The sequence below is a fragment of the Rutidosis leptorrhynchoides genome, chromosome 8 (genome assembly GCF_046630445.1).
Source record: "Rutidosis leptorrhynchoides isolate AG116_Rl617_1_P2 chromosome 8, CSIRO_AGI_Rlap_v1, whole genome shotgun sequence".
Lineage (NCBI taxonomy): Eukaryota > Viridiplantae > Streptophyta > Magnoliopsida > Asterales > Asteraceae > Rutidosis > Rutidosis leptorrhynchoides.
Genome location: NC_092340.1, coordinates 277,084,991 through 277,107,014, shown reverse-complemented (window position 1 = coordinate 277,107,014; position 22,024 = coordinate 277,084,991). Strand labels below are relative to the sequence as shown.

The 22,024-nt window shown below is 33.5% G+C and overlaps 1 pseudogene; it reads right to left on the bottom strand.

Annotated features, from left to right (window-relative positions):
• Nucleotides 1-20,848, bottom strand: part of LOC139864226 (sec14 cytosolic factor-like) — a 313,236-nt pseudogene extending 292,388 nt beyond the window's left edge.
• Nucleotides 20,849-22,024: the final 1,176 nt, after the last annotated feature.

Sequence of the window (22,024 nt, the reverse complement as noted above, 5' to 3'; positions counted from 1 at the left end):
TAGTTAATTTTAAAAGTCAAGTTAGAAGGATTAACTTTTGTTTGCGAACAAGTTTAGAATTAACTAAACTATGTTCTAGTGATTACGAGTTTAAACCTTCGAATAAGATAGCTTTATATGTATGAATCGAATGATGTTATGAACATCATTACTACCTTAAGTTCCTTGGATAAACCTACTGGAAAAGAGAAAAATGGATCTAGCTTCAACGGATCCTTGGATGGCTCGAAGTTCTTGAAGCAGAATCATGACACGAAAACAAGTTCAAGTAAGATCATCACTTGAAATAAGATTGTTATAGTTATAGAAATTGAACCAAAGTTTGAATATGATTATTACCTTGTATTAGAATGATAACCTACAGTAAGAAACAAAGATTTCTTGAGGTTGGATGATCACCTTACAAGATTGGAAGTGAGCTAGCAAACTTGAAAGTATTCTTGATTTTATGTAACTAGAACTTGTAAAATATATGAAGAACACTTAGAACTTGAAGATAGAATTTGAGAGAGATCAATTAGATGAAGAAAATTGAAGAATGAAAGTGTTTGTAGGTGTTTTTGGTCGTTGGTGTATGGATTAGATATAAAGGATATGTAATTTTGTTTTCATGTAAATAAGTCATGAATGATTACTCATATTTTTGTAATTTTATGAGATATTTCATGCTAGTTGCCAAATGATGGTTCCCACATGTGTTAGGTGACTCACATGGGCTGCTAAGAGCTGATCATTGTAGTGTATATACCAATAGTACATACATCTAAAAGCTGTGTATTGTACGAGTACGAATACGGGTGCATACGAGTAGAATTGTTGATGAAACTGAACGAGGATGTAATTGTAAGCATTTTTGTTAAGTAGAAGTATTTTGATAAGTGTCTTGAAGTCTTTCAAAAGTGTATGAATACATATTAAAACACTACATGTATATACATTTTAACTGAGTCGTTAAGTCATCGTTAGTCGTTACATGTAAATGTTGTTTTGAAACCTTTAGGTTAATGATCTTGTTGAATGTTGTTAACCCATTGTTTATTATAACAAATGAGATGTTAAATTGTTATATTATCATGATATTATGATATATAATATATCTCAGTATGATGTATATACAGTTAAATGTCGTTACAACGATAATCGTTACATATATGTCTCGTTTCGAAATCATTAAATTAGTAGTCTTATTTTTACATATGTAGTTCATTGTTAATATACTTAATGATATGTTTACTTATCATAGTATCATGTTAACTATATATATATCCATATATATGTCATCATATAGTTTTTACAAGTTTTAACGTTCGTGAATCACCGGTCAACTTGGGTGGTCAATTGTCTATATGAAACATATTTCAATTAATCAAGTCTTAACAAGTTTGATTGCTTAACATGTTGGAAACATTTAATCATGTAAATATCAATCTCAATTAATATATATAAACATGGAAAAGTTCGGGTCACTACAGTACCTACCCGTTAAATAAATTTCGTCCCGAAATTTTAAGCTGTTGAAGGTGTTGACGAATCTTCTGGAAATAGATGCGGGTATTTCTTCTTCATCTGATCTTTACGCTCCCAGGTGAACTCGGGTCCTCTACGAGCATTCCATCGAACCTTAACAATTGGTATCTTGTTTTGCTTAAGTCTTTTAACCTCACGATCCATTATTTCGACGGGTTCTTCGATGAATTGAAGTTTTTCGTTGATTTGGATTTCATCTAACGGAATAGTGAGATCTTCTTTAGCAAAACATTTCTTTAAATTCGAGACGTGGAAAGTGTTATGTACAGCCGCGAGTTGTTGAGGTAACTCTAGTCGGTAAGCTACTGGTCCGATACGATCAATAATCTTGAATGGTCCAATATACCTTGGATTTAATTTCCCTCGTTTACCAAATCGAACAACGCCTTTCCAAGGTGCAACTTTAAGCATGACCATCTCTCCAATTTCAAATTCTATATCTTTTCTTTTAATGTCAGCGTAGCTCTTTTGTCGACTTTGGGCGGTTTTCAACCGTTGTTGAATTTGGATGATCTTCTCGGTAGTTTCTTGTATAATCTCCGGACCCGTAATCTGTCTATCCCCCACTTCACTCCAACAAATTGGAGACCTGCACTTTCTACCATAAAGTGCTTCAAACGGCGCCATCTCAATGCTTGAATGGTAGCTGTTGTTGTAGGAAAATTCTGCTAACGGTAGATGTCGATCCCAACTGTTTCCGAAATCAATAACACATGCTCGTAGCATGTCTTCAAGCGTTTGTATCGTCCTTTCGCTCTGCCCATCAGTTTGTGGATGATAGGCAGTACTCATGTCTAGACGAGTTCCTAATGCTTGCTGTAATGTCTGCCAGAATCTTGAAATAAATCTGCCATCCCTATCAGAGATAATAGAGATTGGTATTCCATGTCTGGAGATGACTTCCTTCAAATACATTCGTGCTAACTTCTCCATCTTGTCATCTTCTCTTATTGGCAAGAAGTGTGCTGATTTGGTGAGACGGTCAACTATTACCCAAATAGTATCAAAACCACTTGCAGTCCTTGGCAATTTAGTGATGAAATCCATGGTAATGTTTTCCCATTTCCATTCCGGGATTTCGGGTTGTTGAAGTAGACCTGATGGTTTCTGATGCTCAGCTTTGACCTTAGAACACGTCAAACATTCTCCTACGTATTTAGCAACATCGGCTTTCATACCCGGCCACCAAAAATGTTTCTTGAGATCCTTGTACATCTTCCCCGTTCCAGGATGTATTGAGTATCTGGTTTTATGAGCTTCTCTAAGTACCATTTCTCTCATATCTCCAAATTTTGGTACCCAAATCCTTTCAGCCCTATACCGGGTTCCGTCTTCCCGAATATTAAGATGCTTCTCCGATCCTTTGGGTATTTCATCCTTTAAATTTCCCTCTTTTAAAACTCCTTGTTGCGCCTCCTTTATTTTAGTAGTAATGTTATTATGAATCATTATATTCATAGATTTTACTCGAATGGGTTCTCTGTCCTTCCTGCTCAAGGCATCGGCTACCACATTTGCCTTCCCCGGGTGGTAACGAATCTCAAAGTCGTAATCATTCAATAATTCAATCCACCTACGCTGCCTCATATTCAGTTGTTTCTGATTAAATATGTGTTGAAGACTTTTGTGGTCGGTATATATAATACTTTTGACCCCATATAAGTAGTGCCTCCAAGTCTTTAATGCAAAAACAACCGCGCCTAATTCCAAATCATGCGTCGTATAATTTTGTTCGTGAATCTTCAATTGTCTAGACGCATAAGCAATCACCTTCGTTCGTTGTATTAATACACAACCGAGACCTTGCTTTGATGCATCACAATAAATCACAAAATCATCATTCCCTTCAGGCAATGACAATATAGGTGCCGTAGTTAGCTTTTTCTTCAATAACTGAAACGCTTTCTCTTGTTCATCATTCCATTCAAATTTCTTCCCTTTATGCGTTAATGCAGTCAAGGGTTTTGCTATTCTGGAAAAGTCTTGGATGAACCTTCTGTAGTAACCAGCTAGTCCTAAAAACTGGCGTATGTGTTTCGGAGTTTTCGGGGTTTCCCACTTTTCAACAGTTTCTATCTTTGCCGGATCCACCTTAATACCTTCTTTGTTCACTATGTGACCGAGGAATTGAACTTCTTCCAACCAAAATGCACACTTTGAAAACTTAGCGTACAATTCTTCCTTCCTCAATACTTCTAACACCTTTCTCAAATGTTCACCGTGTTCTTGGTCATTCTTTGAGTAAATAAGTATGTCATCAATGAAAACAATGACAAACTTGTCAAGGTATGGTCCACACACTCGGTTCATAAGGTCCATGAACACAGCTGGTGCATTAGTTAAACCAAACGGCATGACCATAAACTCGTAATGACCGTAACGTGTTCTGAAAGCAGTCTTTGGAATATCATCTTCTTTCACCCGCATTTGATGATACCCGGAACGTAAGTCAATCTTTGAATAAACAGACGAGCCTTGTAGTTGATCAAATAAGTCATCGATTCTCGGTAGTGGGTAGCGGTTCTTGATGGTAAGTTTGTTCAACTCTCGGTAGTCGATACACAACCTGAATGTACCATCTTTCTTCTTGACAAACAAAACAGGAGCTCCCCACGGTGATGTGCTTGGTCGAATGAAACCACGCTCTAAAAGTTCTTGTAATTGGCTTTGTAGTTCTTTCATCTCGCTGGGTGCGAGTCTGTAAGGAGCACGAGCTATTGGTGCAGCTCCTGGTACAAGATCTTTTTGAAATTCAACGGATCGATGTGGGGGTAATCCCGGTAATTCTTTCGGAAATACATCAGGAAATTCTTTTACGATGGGAACATCATTGATGCTCTTTTCTTCAGTTTGTACTTTCTCGACGTGTGCTAGAACAGCATAGCAACCTTTTCTTATTAGTTTTTGTGCCTTCAAATTACTAATAAGATGTAGCTTCGTGTTGCCCTTTTCTCTGTACACCATTAAGGGTTTTCCTTTTTCTCGTATAATGCGAATTGCATTTTTGTAACAAACGATCTCTGCCTTCACTTCTTTCAACCAGTCCATACCGATTATCACATCAAAACTCCCTAACTCTACTGGTATTAAATCAATCTTAAATGTTTCGCTAACCAGTTTAATTTCTCGATTCCGACATATATTATCTGCTGAAATTAATTTACCATTTGCTAATTCGAGTAAAAATTTACTATCCAAAGGCGTCAATGGACAACTTAATTTAGCACAAAAATCTCTACTCATATAGCTTCTATCCGCACCCGAATCAAATAAAACGTAAGCAGATTTATTGTCAATAAGAAACGTACCCGTAACAAGCTCCGGGTCTTCCTGTGCCTCTGCCGCATTAATATTGAAAACTCTTCCACGGCCTTGTCCATTCGTGTTCTCCTGGTTCGGGCAATTTCTAATAATGTGGCCCGGTTTTCCACATTTATAACAAACTACATTGGCATAACTTGCTCCGACACTACTTGCTCCGCCATTACTCGTTCCGACACCATTTGTTCCTTTCGTTCTATTAACCCCTGGTCCGTAGACCTCACACTTCACCGCGCTATGACCATTTCTTTTACACTTGTTGCAAAATTTAGTGCAGAACCCCGAGTGATTCTTTTCACACCTTTGGCATAGCTGCTTCTGATTGTTGTTGTTGTTGCAGTTATTATTGTTGTTGGGATGATTGTTGTAGTTGCTGTTGTTGTTGTTGTTGGGCCGTTTGTTGTAGTTGCAATTGATGTTGCGATTGTTAGGATAATTGTTGCGATTATTGTTGTAATTGCTGTTGTTGTTGTATTGGTGATTCTTATCACCGTTTTCCTCCCACTTTCTTTTGACTTGCTTCACATTGGCCTCTTCAGCAGTCTGTTCTTTAATTCTTTCTTCAATTTGGTTCACGAGTTTGTGAGCCATTCTACATGCCTGTTGTATGGAGGCGGGCTCGTGTGAACTTATATCTTCTTGGATTCTTTCCGGTAATCCTTTCACAAACGCGTCTATCTTCTCTTCCTCATCTTCGAATGCTCCCGGACACAATAGGCACAATTCTGTGAATCGTCTTTCATACGTGGTAATATCAAATCCTTGGGTTCGTAACCCTCTAAGTTATGTCTTGAGCTTATTGACCTCGGTTCTGGGACGGTACTTCTCGTTCATCAAGTGCTTGAATGCTGACCACGGTAGTGCGTACGCATCGTCTTGTCCCACTTGCTCTAGATAGGTATTCCACCATGTTAACGCAGAACCTGTGAAGGTATGCGTAGCGTACTTCACTTTGTCCTCTTCAGTACACTTACTTATGGCAAACACCGATTCGACCTTCTCGGTCCACCGTTTCAATCCGATCGGTCCTTCGGTTCCATCAAATTCCAAAGGTTTGCAGGCAGTGAATTCTTTGTAGGTGCATCCTACACGATTTCCTGTACTGCTAGATCCAAGGTTATTGTTGGTATGTAGCGCAGCCTGTACTGCGGCTATGTTTGAAGCTAGAAAAGTACGGAATTCCTCTTCATTCATATTCACTGTGTGTCGAGTAGTCGGTGCCATTTCCTTCAAAATAGTCAAATGGAACAAGTTAATCATACAGAATATTAAGAGTAGTTAATAGTATTTCGTAGCATAATATGAACTCATTTATAAAAGCTTTTTCTTCATATTAGCGTTTTATAAGTTTAAATTCGGGTAGTACCTACCCGTTAAGTTCATACTTAGTAGCTAATATACAATTCAACTACTACAATTCTATATGAAAAACTGATTATAATAATATTTCGCGTTCAAACTTTTATACAATATTTTACAAACTTACAATACCGCTTATTTTACATAAAGCATGAAATATAGCACGCAATAACTTTGATACAAGATAGTTGTGAAGATAATTCTAGCTAGTACACAAGTCGTTCAGCAAAGGCAATAAAGACACGTAATTCATACGTCCAGAAACAAGTCATGCATTCTGGTTTTACTAGGACTACTTCCCATCCTTGGCCTTGTGCAACATAACCGTTATGGCCGTTGATAAGACAGCGTGTTGTAACGTCGTCAAAGGGACGAGGGTTACATAATGTCCAACAGTCCCGTAATAATCTAAAAACCTCATTTCTTACCCCAATTACCGACTCTGTCACTTGTGGAAACGTTTTGTTTAATAGTTGTAGCCCGATGTTCTTGTTCTCACTTTGGTGAGAAGCGAACATTACTAATCCGTAAGCATAACATGCTTCTTTATGTTGCATGTTAGCCGCTTTTTCTAAATCATGAAGTCCAATATTCGGATATATTGAGTCAAAATAATTTCTTAACCCGTTGCGTAAAATAGCATTTGGGTTCCCCGCAATATATGCGTCAAAGTAAACACATCGTAACTTATGGGTTTCCCAATGTGATATCCCCCATCTTTCAAACGAAAGTCTCTTATAAACCAAGACATTCTTGGAACGTTCTTCGAATGTCTTACAAACTGATCTCGCCTTAAATAGTTGTGCCGAGGAATTCTGGCCGACTCTAGACAAGATTTCATCAATCATGTCTCCGGGTAGGTCTCTTAAAATATTGGGTTGTCTATCCATTTTGTGTTTTTAAACTGTAAAATAGACAAGAGTTAGATTCATAAAAAAAATACTTATTAATACAAGCAATTTTTACATATATCATAAAGCATAAGAACACTATATTACATATATTACACCACACGAATACAACTATCTTATTCCGACTCACTCGTTTCTTCTTCTTCGGTTTTGGTTCGTTTTGCCAAGTTTCTAGGGATATATGATGTTCCCCTAATACGAGCCGTCGTTGTCCACATTGGTTTAGAAAAACCTGGTGGTTTAGAGGTTCCCGGGTCATTGTTACAACTTAAGGACTTCGGGCGTTGACGATACATATAAAGTTCATCGGGGTTGGAATTAGATTTCTCTATTTTTATGCCCTTTCCCTTATTATTTTCTTTTGCCTTTTTAAATTCAGTTGGGGTAATTTCTATAACATCATCGGAATTCTCGTCGGAATCCGATTCATCGGAGAATTGGTAATCCTCCCAATATTTTGCTTCCTTGGCAGAAACACCATTGACCATAATTAACCTTGGTCGGTTGGTTGAGGATTTTCTTTTACTTAACCGTTTTATTATTTCCCCCACCGGTTCTATTTCTTCATCCGGTTCCGATTCTTCTTCCGGTTCCGACTCTTCTTCCGGTTCCTCTTCGGGAACTTGTGAATCAGTCCACGAATCATTCCAATTTACATTTGACTCTTCATTATTAATAGGTGAGTCAATGGGACTTGTTCTAGAGGTAGACATCTATCACATAATATCAAACGCGTTAAGAGATTAATATATCACATAATATTCACATGTTAAAAATATATAGTTTCCAACGAAATTTGTTAAGCAATCATTTTTCAAGTAAACACGGTCGAAGTCCAGACTCACTAATGCATCCTAACAAACTCGATAAGACACACTAATGCAAAATTCTGGTTCTCTAAGACCAACGCTCGGATACCAACTGAAATGTCCCGTTCTTATTGATTAAAAACGTTCCATATTAATTGATTTCGTTGCGAGGTTTTGACCTCTATATGAGACGTTTTTCAAAGACTGCATTCATTTTAAAACAAACCAGAACCTTTATTTCATCAATAAAGGTTTAAAAAGCTTTACGTAGATTATCAAATAATGATAATCTAAAATATCCCGTTTACACACGACCATTACATAATGGTTTACAATACAAATATGTTACAACAAATTAAGTTTCTTGAATGCAGTTTTTACAAAATATCATACAAGCATGGACTCCAAATCTCGTCCTTATTTAAGTATGCGACAGCGGAAGCTCTTAATAATCACCTGAGAATAAACATGCTTAAAACGTCAACAAAAATGTTGGTGAGTTATAGGTTTAACCTATATATATCAAATCATAATAATAGACCACAAGATTTCATATTTCAATACACATCCCATACATAGAGATAAAAATCATTCATATGGTGAACACCTGGTAACCGACATTAACAAGATGCATATATAAGAATATCCCCATCATTCCGGGACACCCTTCGGATATGATATAAATTTTGAGAGTACTAAAGCATCCGGTACTTTGGATGGGGTTTGTTAGGCCCAATAGATCTATCTTTAGGATTCGCGTCAATTAGGGTGTCTGTTCCCTAATTCTTAGATTACCAGACTTAATAAAAAGGGGCATATTCGATTTCGATAATTCAACCATAGAATGTAGTTTCACGTACTTGTGTCTATTTTGTAAATCATTTATAAAACCTGCATGTATTCTCATCCCAAAAATATTAGATTTTAAAAGTGGGACTATAACTCACTTTCACAGATTTTTACTTCGTCGGGAAGTAAGACTTGGCCACTGGTTGATTCACGAACCTATAACAATATATACATATATATCAAAGTATGTTCAAAATATATTTACAACACTTTTAATATATTTTGATGTTTTAAGTTTATTAAGTCAGCTGTCCTCGTTAGTAACCTACAACTAGTTGTCCACAGTTAGATGTACAGAAATAAATCGATAAATATTATCTTGAATCAATCCACGACCCAGTGTATACGTATCTCAGTATTGATCACAACTCAAACTATATATATTTTGGAATCAACCTCAACCCTGTATAGCTAACTCCAACATTCACATATAGAGTGTCTATGGTTGTTCCGAAATATATATAGATGAGTCGACATGATAGGTCGAAACATTGTATACGTGTCTATGGTATCTCAAGATTACATAATATACAATACAAGTTGATTAAGTTATGGTTGGAATAGATTTGTTACCAATTTTCACGTAGCTAAAATGAGAAAAATTATCCAATCTTGTTTTACCCATAACTTCTTCATTTTAAATCCGTTTTGAGTGAATCAAATTGCTATGGTTTCATATTGAACTCTATTTTATGAATCTAAACAGAAAAGTATAGGTTTATAGTCGGAAAAATAAGTTACAAGTCATTTTTGTAAAGGTAGTCATTTCAGTCGAAAGAACGACGTCTAGATGACCATTTTAGAAAACATACTTCCACTTTGAGTTTAATCATAATTTTTGGATATAGTTTCATGTTCATAATAAAAATCATTTTCTCAGAATAACAACTTTAAAATCAAAGTTTATCATAGTTTTTAATTAACTAACCCAAAACAGCCCGCGGTGTTACTACGACGGCGTAAATCCCGTTTTACGGTGTTTTTCGTGTTTCCAGGTTTTAAATCATTAAGTTAGCATATCATATAGATATAGAACATGTGTGTAGTTAATTTTAAAAGTCAAGTTAGAAGGATTAACTTTTGTTTGCGAACAAGTTTAGAATTAACTAAACTATGTTCTAGTTATTACGAGTTTAAACCTTCGAATAAGATAGCTTTATATGTATGAATCGAATGATGTTATGAACATCATTACTACCTTAAGTTCCTTGGATAAACCTACTGGAAAAGAGAAAAATGGATCTAGCTTCAACGGATCCTTGGATGGCTCGAAGTTCTTGAAGCAGAATCATGACACGAAAACAAGTTCAAGTAAGATCATCACTTGAAATAAGATTGTTATAGTTATAGAAATTGAACCAAAGTTTGAATATGATTATTACCTTGTATTAGAATGATAACCTACAGTAAGAAACAAAGATTTCTTGAGGTTGGATGATCACCTTACAAGATTGGAAGTGAGCTAGCAAACTTGAAAGTATTCTTGATTTTATGTAACTAGAACTTGTAAAATATATGAAGAACACTTAGAACTTGAAGATAGAACTTGAGAGAGATCAATTAGATGAAGAAAATTGAAGAATGAAAGTGTTTGTAGGTGTTTTTGGTCGTTGGTGTATGGATTAGATATAAAGGATATGTAATTTTGTTTTCATGTAAATAAGTCATGAATGATTACTCATATTTTTGTAATTTTATGAGATATTTCATGCTAGTTGCCAAATGATGGTTCCCACATGTGTTAGGTGACTCACATGGGCTGCTAAGAGCTGATCATTGGAGTGTATATACCAATAGTACATACATCTAAAAGCTGTGCATTGTACGAGTACGAATACGGGTGCATACGAGTAGAATTGTTGATGAAATTGAACGAGGATGTAATTGTAAGCATTTTTGTTAAGTAGAAGTATTTTGATAAGTGTCTTGAAGTCTTTCAAAAGTGTATGAATACATATTAAAACACTACATGTATATACATTTTAACTGAGTCGTTAAGTCATCGTTAGTCGTTACATGTAAATGTTGTTTTGAAACCTTTAGGTTAATGATCTTGTTGAATGTTGTTAACCCATTGTTTATTATAACAAATGAGATGTTAAATTGTTATATTATCATGATATTATGATATATAATATATCTCAGTATGATGTATATACAGTTAAATGTCGTTACAACGATAATCGTTACATATATGTCTCGTTTCGAAATCATTAAATTAGTAGTCTTATTTTTACATATGTAGTTCATTGTTAATATACTTAATGATATGTTTACTTATCATAGTATCATGTTAACTATATATATATCCATATATATGTCATCATATAGTTTTTACAAGTTTTAACTTTCGTGAATCACCGGTCAACTTGGGTGGTCAATTGTCTATATGAAACATATTTCAATTAATCAAGTCTTAACAAGTTTGATTGCTTAACATGTTGGAAACATTTAATCATGTAAATATCAATCTCAATTAATATATATAAACATGGAAAAGTTCGGGTCACTACACATTACCCTCATCATGTGCCATATTACACGACTCTTTCATTCTACTTAATCTCTAAATATATCACAGAAATATTTCCTTGATATTTCTGTTCTTCCGCAATTCCAACAGTTGCTAATAAATCGTACTATTACATTTTCTTTCTGATTAGAAGATTTCCATAAATTCTTTGAATTCCAGAAATCAACCGTGACTACGTCAAAAGTCGAGACGAATATTTTTACCTCATTTCACTCTTTTGCGATAGCTTCATTCATATTATTCGAGTAATCGAATTATTTTATCCCAATTACTCAATAGTGATAAAACTCTATTTCACAACTCATATTCGTCATGAAAAACATTCTTATTGTTAGCCATGACGACCTCGATCAAATTTCTGTACGAAATTTCTTTAACGGGTAGGTACTATCACGACCCGGAAAATTTTGACTTATTTTAAACCAAACTCTCGATACGATGTAATATTTTTGACGCGATAAGAAAAGTCTGTTATGTTGAGTCTCAAAAATTTTGAACTGTTTCATATATTCAATTGACCTTCGACCATTCCCGACGATTCACGAACAACTATTTGTAAATAGATACATATATATTTAAAAATATAAATATATATATTAATTCGAAATATAATTTGAAATATCATATTATTTAGTTATTAGAATTAATTTTGTAAAATAAAATAATATAAGATATAATAAAATTTATTATTTAAAATAAATCTATATATAGATATCAAAGTTTATTGAATATATTTATTAATTAATTGTAAATACTCGTTGGACGTTTTGATTATTTAGAGAAGTTTAAATCGAACTTATATGCTTTTAAAATAAACGGTGATCCGAAAATGATTCTTATAAATTATAAATTTATTAGAAATGTATGGGCAAATGGCCCGAAAAGGTAACCTATTTTGACAATTTTGCCAATAAAGGTAATATGACTTTTCCAGATGCCCGAAAAGAATGTTTGTTTTAATTTGGAAGTCAAAAAGGATTATAATTTGAAAAAGTGTTAAATTGAGGTAATTTTTGCTGTAATATGACTTTTTCAGATGCCCGAAAAGAATGTTTGTTTTAATTTGGAAGTCGAAAAGGATTATAATTTGAAAAAGTGCTAAATTGAGGTAATTTTTGCTGAAAAAGTGTATCAACGATTTGCAAAGGAAAATAAAAAAAAATGCCACATCAGCAAAAATTACCTCAAATTAACACTTTTTCAAATTATAATCCTTTTCGACTTCCAAATTAAAACAAACATTCTTTTCGGGCATCTGGAAAAGTCATATTACCTTTATTGGAAAATTTGGCAAAATAGGTTACCTTTTCTGGCCATTTGCCCGAAATGTATTTAGGATCTAGTTATTAAATTTTAACACTTTTTATATTTTATCCAGGATCGAGCGCGGACAGTTGATGTAATTTTTATTTAATAAATTAATGACCGTTTTATAACGACTAAAATAAATAAAGTTAATTAATATAAAAAAATTTGGGATTTTTCGGAGTATTCTTATTCATCACTGATTAACGACGGGTTACGAAATTTAGTCCGTAATAGGCGACGGCTAACTAATTGCACGTTTTAATTTTCAAATATTATTATATTATATATTTACATTCACAATTCATTGGATTCGCTAATTGATTGAAATTTACTGTTTTTAAAGTTTCAATTAATTCACTGCGCTACAAATTACCTTTGATGATTGATAATTTGATTGATATTATTTTGGATTCATTCACTGTCCACTATCTCATCTATCTATCCTTATATATTTATATATACATATACATAATAGATAGATATACTCAACCATCACCTAATTATGTTTCTTCTTCCTTCTCCTTCTTCAAGAACACTGGAACCAAACCACCATCATATAACTGCTCTCTTACTCTTCATTATCTGTTCGACATTCCCAAGAACCAAACTTCACCACCACCTTAATCATCTCCACTCCACTTTGATTACAAACCCACTTTGTTTCTATACACTGTTCACATACCCAAATTCCATCGTGATCTTGCTACTTCCTGTTTCTAGTCGATGAACAAGGTAACCACCATCACTCTTTGATATAATATTACTTATCAAAAAAAACCCATTCCACCTCCATACAACCACCATGAATCGTCACCAATCACCACCATTAACATCGTGCATAATTACTACAACTCCTGCTGTTACAGCCGCCACTATTGCAGGTATACTACTACTATTCTTCCATCACCACCACTACATACGATCATATATTGTTGCGGTTATATGTGTATATTTCTGTTGCTATTCCGGTGTAAACAATCATCAAAACAACCCACCAACGAGCCACCACCTTCCACCCAGTTCAAACCTATATTTTTTTTACTTTTGTTTCATACCCCTGTTATACTTCTATTTCAATCATGATTAATCAACTTCAAACTCTATTCTCAACCTTTGAACAACCACCATCAACCTCCACCAGAATCACCATCCCAAACCACTTGAAATTATCTCTCTATTTCCTTTCTTTCTTATCGAGCATGATTCTCAATTCCCACCTCACATATAGTGTGACGACTCGGAAATTTCCGACCAAATTTAAACTTAACATTTATATGTTTCTGACACGATAAGCAGAATTTGTAATATTGAATCTCAAAAAGTTTGGAACTACATTCATGTAATCAATTACCCTTTGACCGTGTTCGACGATTCACGAACAATTATGTGTATATAGATATGTATATATAATATGTAATATTAACTGAAAACATTAACAAAGTATTAGATATATGATACTTTACATGAACGTATTTGTTTCGATATATTTATTGACAGAATTAAGAGATAATATCAAATGATTGAATTATCAGATACATTATGATATGATTACGGGCCTATGTTATGAGGTCCACTGTGATTTAAGAAATCTATTTTTTTTGACCACTCATTACTTAACCAGTATGATAAAAATAACGATATTTATATTTTATTTTATCAAATATATATAACGATTTAAATTAATATTATATATATTTATACGCGTATTATACGTACATAGTTTTATACTTTTACTATACTTTAACTTTACCTTTACTTTACTTTTACTTTACTTTAACTTTAATAATTCATACTTTAATAATTCACTTTAATAATTCATACTTTAATAATTCACTTTAATAATTCATACTTTAATAATTTACTTTAATAATTCATAATTTAATAATTCAAAAATCTATTATAAATAGAATTCAATAGGTTACATTATTTCATAGAAACTTGAAAATATATTTCTCTAAACTCTCTCAATTGAATTATATATATATATATATATATATATATATATATATATATATATATATATATATATATATATATATATATATACTTAGTATTATTTCAAGATATTATTAGTATACATAAAATACTACGACGGAGTTATATTCAGACGATTTCAAAATAAGTTTTCAAATGGGATAGAGCTAAGGAAATTATGGGTTATAGCTATGGAGGTTATGGGTATTGATTGAGGGTATTGCTCGTGAGGTCAACCTAACGTTTATCATTTTCGTTGCGTCTACGTACTTTCCTGCAATATTGAATCACAATATTGATACGTTCGTGAATCCGAGACAAACCCTGCACTTGTTCAGTGCCGTCATATACATAATTGCTACGAAATACAGTATTGTGAGTTTCATTACTCCCTTTTTATATATATTTTTGGGCTGAGAATACATGCACTGTTTTATAACTGTTTTACGAAATGGACACAAGTACTAAAAACATATTCTACGTTGAGTTGTACCACTTTGCATATTTTTCCCTAATAGCTTGGTAATTAATATTTACATGTTGTAAGAGCATGCAAGCGCGAATCCTATTGATAGATCTATCGGGTTTGACAACCCTAACCGGGATAGTCGCTCTAGTATCGTAAACGGTTGCATAGTACTTCATTTTTACTACACTTGGTACAGTGTAGGGATATTTCATAATAAAGGGAATATGCCACATTAATTGTTAAGTATGGTTACCGAAGCGCTCAATAACTTATAGAATACTTTTATACACTTGCGAGTGTACGGATATTTATAGAAACTAAAATCTCGTGGTCTATTATTATTACGGAAATGATTGATTATGATAAACTAATGAACTCACCAACCTTTTGGTTGACACTTTAAAGCATGTTTATTCTCAGGTATTAAAGAAATCTTCCGGTATGCATTAGCTCATTTTAAGGATATTACTTGGAGTCATTCATGACATACTTTGAAAGATGTTGCATTCGAGTCGTTGAGTTCATCAAGATTAATATTAAGTCAATTATAGTTGGATGTAATATGAAATGGTATGCATGCCGTCAATTTTTGATGTAAAGAAAGTTTGTCTTTTAAAAACGAATGCAATATTTGTAAAACGTATCATATAGAGGTCAAATACCTCGCGATGTAATCAACTATTGTGAATCGTTTATAATGTATATGAACGGATCCTTTCATATAGGTATTTACATATACATACACTACATGTAAGTGAAACCCACGATTTAACCACCACCCTCAATCATTGAATCACCACCTTAACCACTACCGGGTATAAGATTTGTTTCCTGTTTACATTTAGAACGAGACCTAAAAATAGGCCATCACCTCTTTACAATCCAAACCCAACGAGATTTATGATGATGATAAGCCTGTATGAACGCATTGACGTTTTACTCCTACTGTTGTTCAAGAATTTCCTTTGCCAAACACAAACCCACTTACAAGCCTGCATCTCCGTTCGTTTATTCTAATAAACCGAGACCCTTCTTTATGTAAAGATGATGAACAGCAATTAAATCAATGATGATTCTGAGATATTTGTGATTAAAGTATGATAATGATGTTTCATATAAAAGTGTATGATAGCGATAAAAAAAAAGATGATGCGTTTACAGAACCCCACCTCTACTAACCTCTCGTTGATTTCCTTTCTTAAAAATAGTTACTAGACCGAGTTTTTTTTTATATATGTGGGCTTGTTTTGTTTAAAGGAGTGGACTATACTAATTGGGCCTGTTGGGCCAAAATAAGTCGTGGGCAGAGAATGATAAGTTAATAAATGTTGGTGATAATAAAACTCAAAATAAAATGAAGATGATGATGATATGTGATATTAGGAATACATGATGACGGTTGATAAATGAAATAATAATAGAAACGTTAAAATGATGATAATTAGATGATCCTTTCGGTAATGAGATGAAGATGATCATGAAAGGATCACGATGATGATTTGGTAAATGATATAGTTCGATGATGATGGTTATATACTTTTAGTTCCTAAATTAAATCAGAAAAGCAAACTAGCTCAAATGGTTAAGCGAGTATCGATTTAACCGGGAGGTCTTGGGTTCGAAACTAGGCTGATACAATTATTTTTTTTAAGATGCTGTGAAAACTTGGGCTTGTGAGGCAGTTGGGCCGAATTTTTGTTGGGCCGTGATCCAAGTTTCTGCTGGGCTGCTGCTACGATAGATATTAAGTGGTGATTAGATGATAATCGCGATAATGAGTATGATGATGAAAAAGGTAACATATATATAGGATAAATAAATTTAATCCGGGGTATAAATCAGAAATGCACGAATAGAGGAATGGTTAGGGGTGTTTATGTGTAACTGAGAAGTCTTGGGTTCGAGCTCGGGCTAGGGTAATTTTTTTTAGAAAGCTCATTCAACCATTTGAAAGTTGTTGCTGTTGCAGTTGCTGTTGCTGTTGCTGCTGCTGTTGCTGCTGCTGCTGCTGCTGCTGTTGTTGTTGTTGTTGTTGTTGTTGTTATTGTTGTTGTTGTTGTTGGTGTTGTTGTCATTATTATTATTATTATCATTTGTTGTTATCATTATTTTTATTATTATTATCATTATTATCATTATTATCATTATCATTATTATTGTTGTTGTTATTATTATTATTATTATTATTATTATTATTATTATTATTATTATTATTATTATTATTATTATTATTATTATTATTATTATTATTATTATCATTATTATTATTATTATTATTATTATTATTATCATTATTATTAACTAAAATTATCATGTTATTAAGATTAACATTATTAGTAAAATTATTATTTTTATCATTATTATCATAATTAGTATTATTATTACTCATTATTAGTATTAGGTATTATTATCAATATTATTGTTTTCATTATAAAAATAAAATAACTTATTATTATTATTATTATTAAAGATTATCATTATCATTTTTATATTTAGTATTATCATTATTAATAAAGTTATTATTATTATTAGTAAATTATTATTATTATTAAAACTATCATTTTCACGAATAACTATATATAACATGTAATTTAAGATGTAATATAAGTATACATTTTTAAATAGAATTTAGTATAAATTCTATATAACCATAAATATAAATATATAAATAATATATATTAATAAATGAAATTATGTGATTTCCATTATATGTTTTAATAGATATACAATTGATATAGGTTCATGAATCCGAGGCCAACCCTGCATTGTTCAGTTCCGTCGTATGCATATTTTTACTACAAAATATCGTATTGTGAGTTCATTTGATTCTATTTTACTCTTTACATTTTTGGGACTGATAATACATGCGTTGCTTTATAACTGATTTACAACTATTTTATTCAATGCTTTTAAAATCTATATTTTTGGAATACATGATATGCTTTTATAAATGTTTGACGAGATAGATACAAGCAAAACATTCCTCGAATGAATTATTATGCAGACAGAAGTTCTGTGGATTATTATTGAATTAGTTGGACGTGATAATTGCCACTAATTGTTGTGAATATTTCCCCTTGATTATTATTGCTTGGTAACCTAAGAATTAGAAAACGGGTATGACCCTAATTCACGCGAATCCTAAAGGTAGCTACCGGGTTTAACACCCCAACCCAGAATGTTCACTAGACGGAAGAGCTAGTGGGCGTGGTGTTTAGTACTTCGAAGTTTATATATTATATAGACGAGATGTTCTGTTTTGGGGATATTATTGATGCACATTATATGTTAAGGTCGGTTAGCAAGTCAAGCAATAAAAGCAAAATGAATGTTATGTATCGAGAGAATGATTTTATGCACAGTTTATGTGTATGTTATTTTTGTGTACGAGATATGTGTACGGTTATTAAAAATCGTGAGGCAACCTACGGGGGAGAAAAGGATACGAACCTACTCTGCCAAGCATTATGAAAAATGGTTTCGTACACGAGATAGGTGTACTGTATTTAAATCTTGTGGTCTATCAAAATTATGAATTTTATTGTTTATGATAAACCTATGAACCCACCAACCTTTTGGTTGACACTTTTAAAACATGTTTATTCTCAGGTCTGAAAGAAATCTTTCGCTGTGCATTTGTTAATTTTAAAGATATTACATGGAGTCGTTCATGGCATATAGAGGTCAGAACCTCGCAATGGGACCAAATGTTGAAGACTTCGTCCAGATGGATTAGGACGGGTCGCTTCAGAATAAAGTTAAGTCATTTCTCCACCCGAAGTGAAACACTCCCAAAAGTAGAGAAAGTCATCTCTCTCAATGTTCTATGGATAAAGAAATTGCTTCCAAAAGGATCTTCGACCTATAAGTAGGAAAAATTTTAAAAAAATAAAAATAAAATAAAAAAAATAAAAAATGAGACGTCATAAAAATGGCAGAATCAATTTTTCATGGGTTTTAAATCTTTGAAATTCAATTTAGGCTCTAAGCGACAGTGAAGTCGCCAATAAATCGGCGCTTGCTGTTGACTCGATTAATAGAGTAAATAAAGAAAAATAAACATATAAATGCATGAGTCCCTTACTACTCTAAAATTAATTAATGATAAAGGGAGGTCCCTAAACTTATATAGTTACCTATGTTTCTTCTCATATCCGATGTGGGACACCGATTACCCAATCATCTCCAACGATCATCCCCTTAATCGGTGGACGCGTTCACATCATCTCGACCTCTTCCACGGTGACGTTCACAGTCATCTCGGTTCGAACCTCCACCCTCCACACATCTGTGCTACAACCGTAACTATGATACCTTGTTAGATCGCCTTAACCCATCAACATGTCATGTATATAAGCTCATGAATCTTTATTACTTTAAAATCAATTGGTAATAGAAGGAGGTTCTCTAAACTTATATATCTACGTATGCTTTTTCTTATATTCGAGGTAACACACCCGATTACCAAATTATCTCCGGCATAAAAATCCTCCGTAAAGGCTAATAAGAAATCATTAGTAAAAGAAGAAGACAAGAATTTGAATTAACAAAGCAAAGTTTTGATAACACAACCCCCTTCTCAAAAGACGATTAAAAAGGAAAGATAATTTATTACCTTAATTCACACTACAGTGAAACCTCTATAAATTAATAATGTTGGGACCAGAATATTTTATTAATTTAGCGAGATATTATTATATCGATAAATTAATAAATTATCAATTTAAAAAATAGTCTTACATTTGTGAGCAAGTCTCAAATTAATGCATCGGCATTCGAATTTATTAAATCCGTTCACTTTACCTATTTGAATAAAACATAAATAATGACCTTTGAAATTTTCATGTATGTACATTTACACATTAATGAACTTGTCATGTTCAATGTATATTGGGATTTCAAAAAAAAATTTAGTGATTATTAATTTATAGTTTCACTGGGACCAATATATTTACATTGGGATTTCAAAAAAATTATTATCTTATTATTTTATCGATTGAGGTCCAAATTTGTACTGGTCCCAAGTTGGGACCGGACAAATTATTAATTTTATCGAGGTTATTAATTTATCGAGTATTAAATTATAGAGGTTTTACCGTATATAGACTTCTAACTTAAACACTTAATTTCCTACTAATCATAAGGCATTAACTTCCAATTCCAGAACACAAGAGGTCGAATTTTCAATCGTATTTTGTAATTGTAATTACTATTGAATTGAATCTTGTTCTAATTATTTAAATTTAAACACCCCCAAATCTAATAATAAAGTTCAAAGAAAATGCTGAAAACTTATTAGGTGAAATCAGAAGAAAAAAAAGGTTAAGATTTTACTCTTGAATTGTGACTGATCTTTAGTATGATAATGCTTGCTAGCTTTAGCAATTAAAAAAGGGTACCCATTCTTAGATACACCTTGTAAATATATTTTTTTAGCTTCCAATTGATCAATTACTTGTGAATCAGGATTAAACCCTAATGGAACAAAAGAATCCCTCCATTTTTGCCAAGAAACAAACATTTTTGCTGCTTTATTTGGATCCATTGATCTTGCAATTAAGAACCTTTCAAGTGTTGGGTCACCAAATTTCTGTAGAAAACAAAAAACCATTTATATTTACAAATATTGAGTAGCATATTCTATTAAGTTTAAAACTTCAGCATAATTACCGATAATTATGATCCTGATTTTGAAGATTTAAAGATTGGTTTCTTACCTCTGTGGAAGACCCATGTTTTTGAACAAATTTCCTCATCGGGTGAGTTTGAGTTCTTGATTTTGGTCCATATTTAATTAGGTTTTTGGACAAATGAATAATTGGGAGATGAATTAGCAGAAAGAAGACTATATCCCAAGGCATATGTCTGTTAGCCAATATATTTATGCATGACCCCCGTGAGCAGATATGTCTATTTATGCATGACCCCCGTGAGCAGCATTGGTCCGCCCTAAAGCGGATTATACGATATATACAGGCAGTGTTGTAAAAGTCGGCCAAGTCGGCCGATGCGACGGCCGACGCGTCGTTTTTTAGGCATGACCGACGCGTCGTTGCTAAAAAGTCGGTCAAAGTCGGAAAAAGTCGGTTTAATTCGGAAAAAGTCGGTCAAAGTCGGTCAGAGTCGGTCAAATGTTTTATCTTTTTTTTATATATTGTTAATAATTGTTAATTGTTCATGTTTATTGTAAATATAGTTTATATTTAAAGATTTGATCCATATAATATTATATATAAATATATATTTAATAAAATTATTTTAAAAAGTCAACGTTAGTCAACGTCCGTTGCGTCGCCGTTGCGTCACCGTTGCGTCCGACGCGTCATTTTTTAGGCATGGCCGATGCGTCCCCGACTCGCGTCTTTTACAACCTTGTATACAGGGTACATTGGACCACGGTCTTCAGCTTTATGCTTCTTCTACTACAGCACTGACTGCTTACTCGGATGCTGATTGGGCTGGCTGTCCCAACACCCGTCGATCCACGTCTGGGTATTGTGTTTTCATGGGTAATAATCTTCTCTCATGGTCTTCTAAGCGGCAGCTGACACCCTCGCGGTCCAGTGCGGAGGCAGAGTATCGCGGAGTTGCTAATGCCGTCGCAGAGACATGTTGGCTCCGCAACCTCCTCCGCGAGCTTCATTGCCCATTATTTTCAGCCACTATAGTGTATTGTGATAACGTCAGTGCCGTCTACATGTCAGGGAACCCGGTTTAACACCAGCGCACGAAACACATCGAGATTGACATCCATTTTGTGCGCGATCTTGTGACGAAGGGTCATGTACGTGTCCTCCATGTTCCTTCTCGCTACCAATATGCAGACATTTTCACAAAAGGTCTTCCCGCTATATTGTTTGATGAATTTAGATCCAGTTTGAGCGTGCGTCCTACTCCCGCTACAATTGCGGGGGTCTGTTAGCCGATATATTTTGTAAAGCCCAATTATATAAGGGTTATTCTA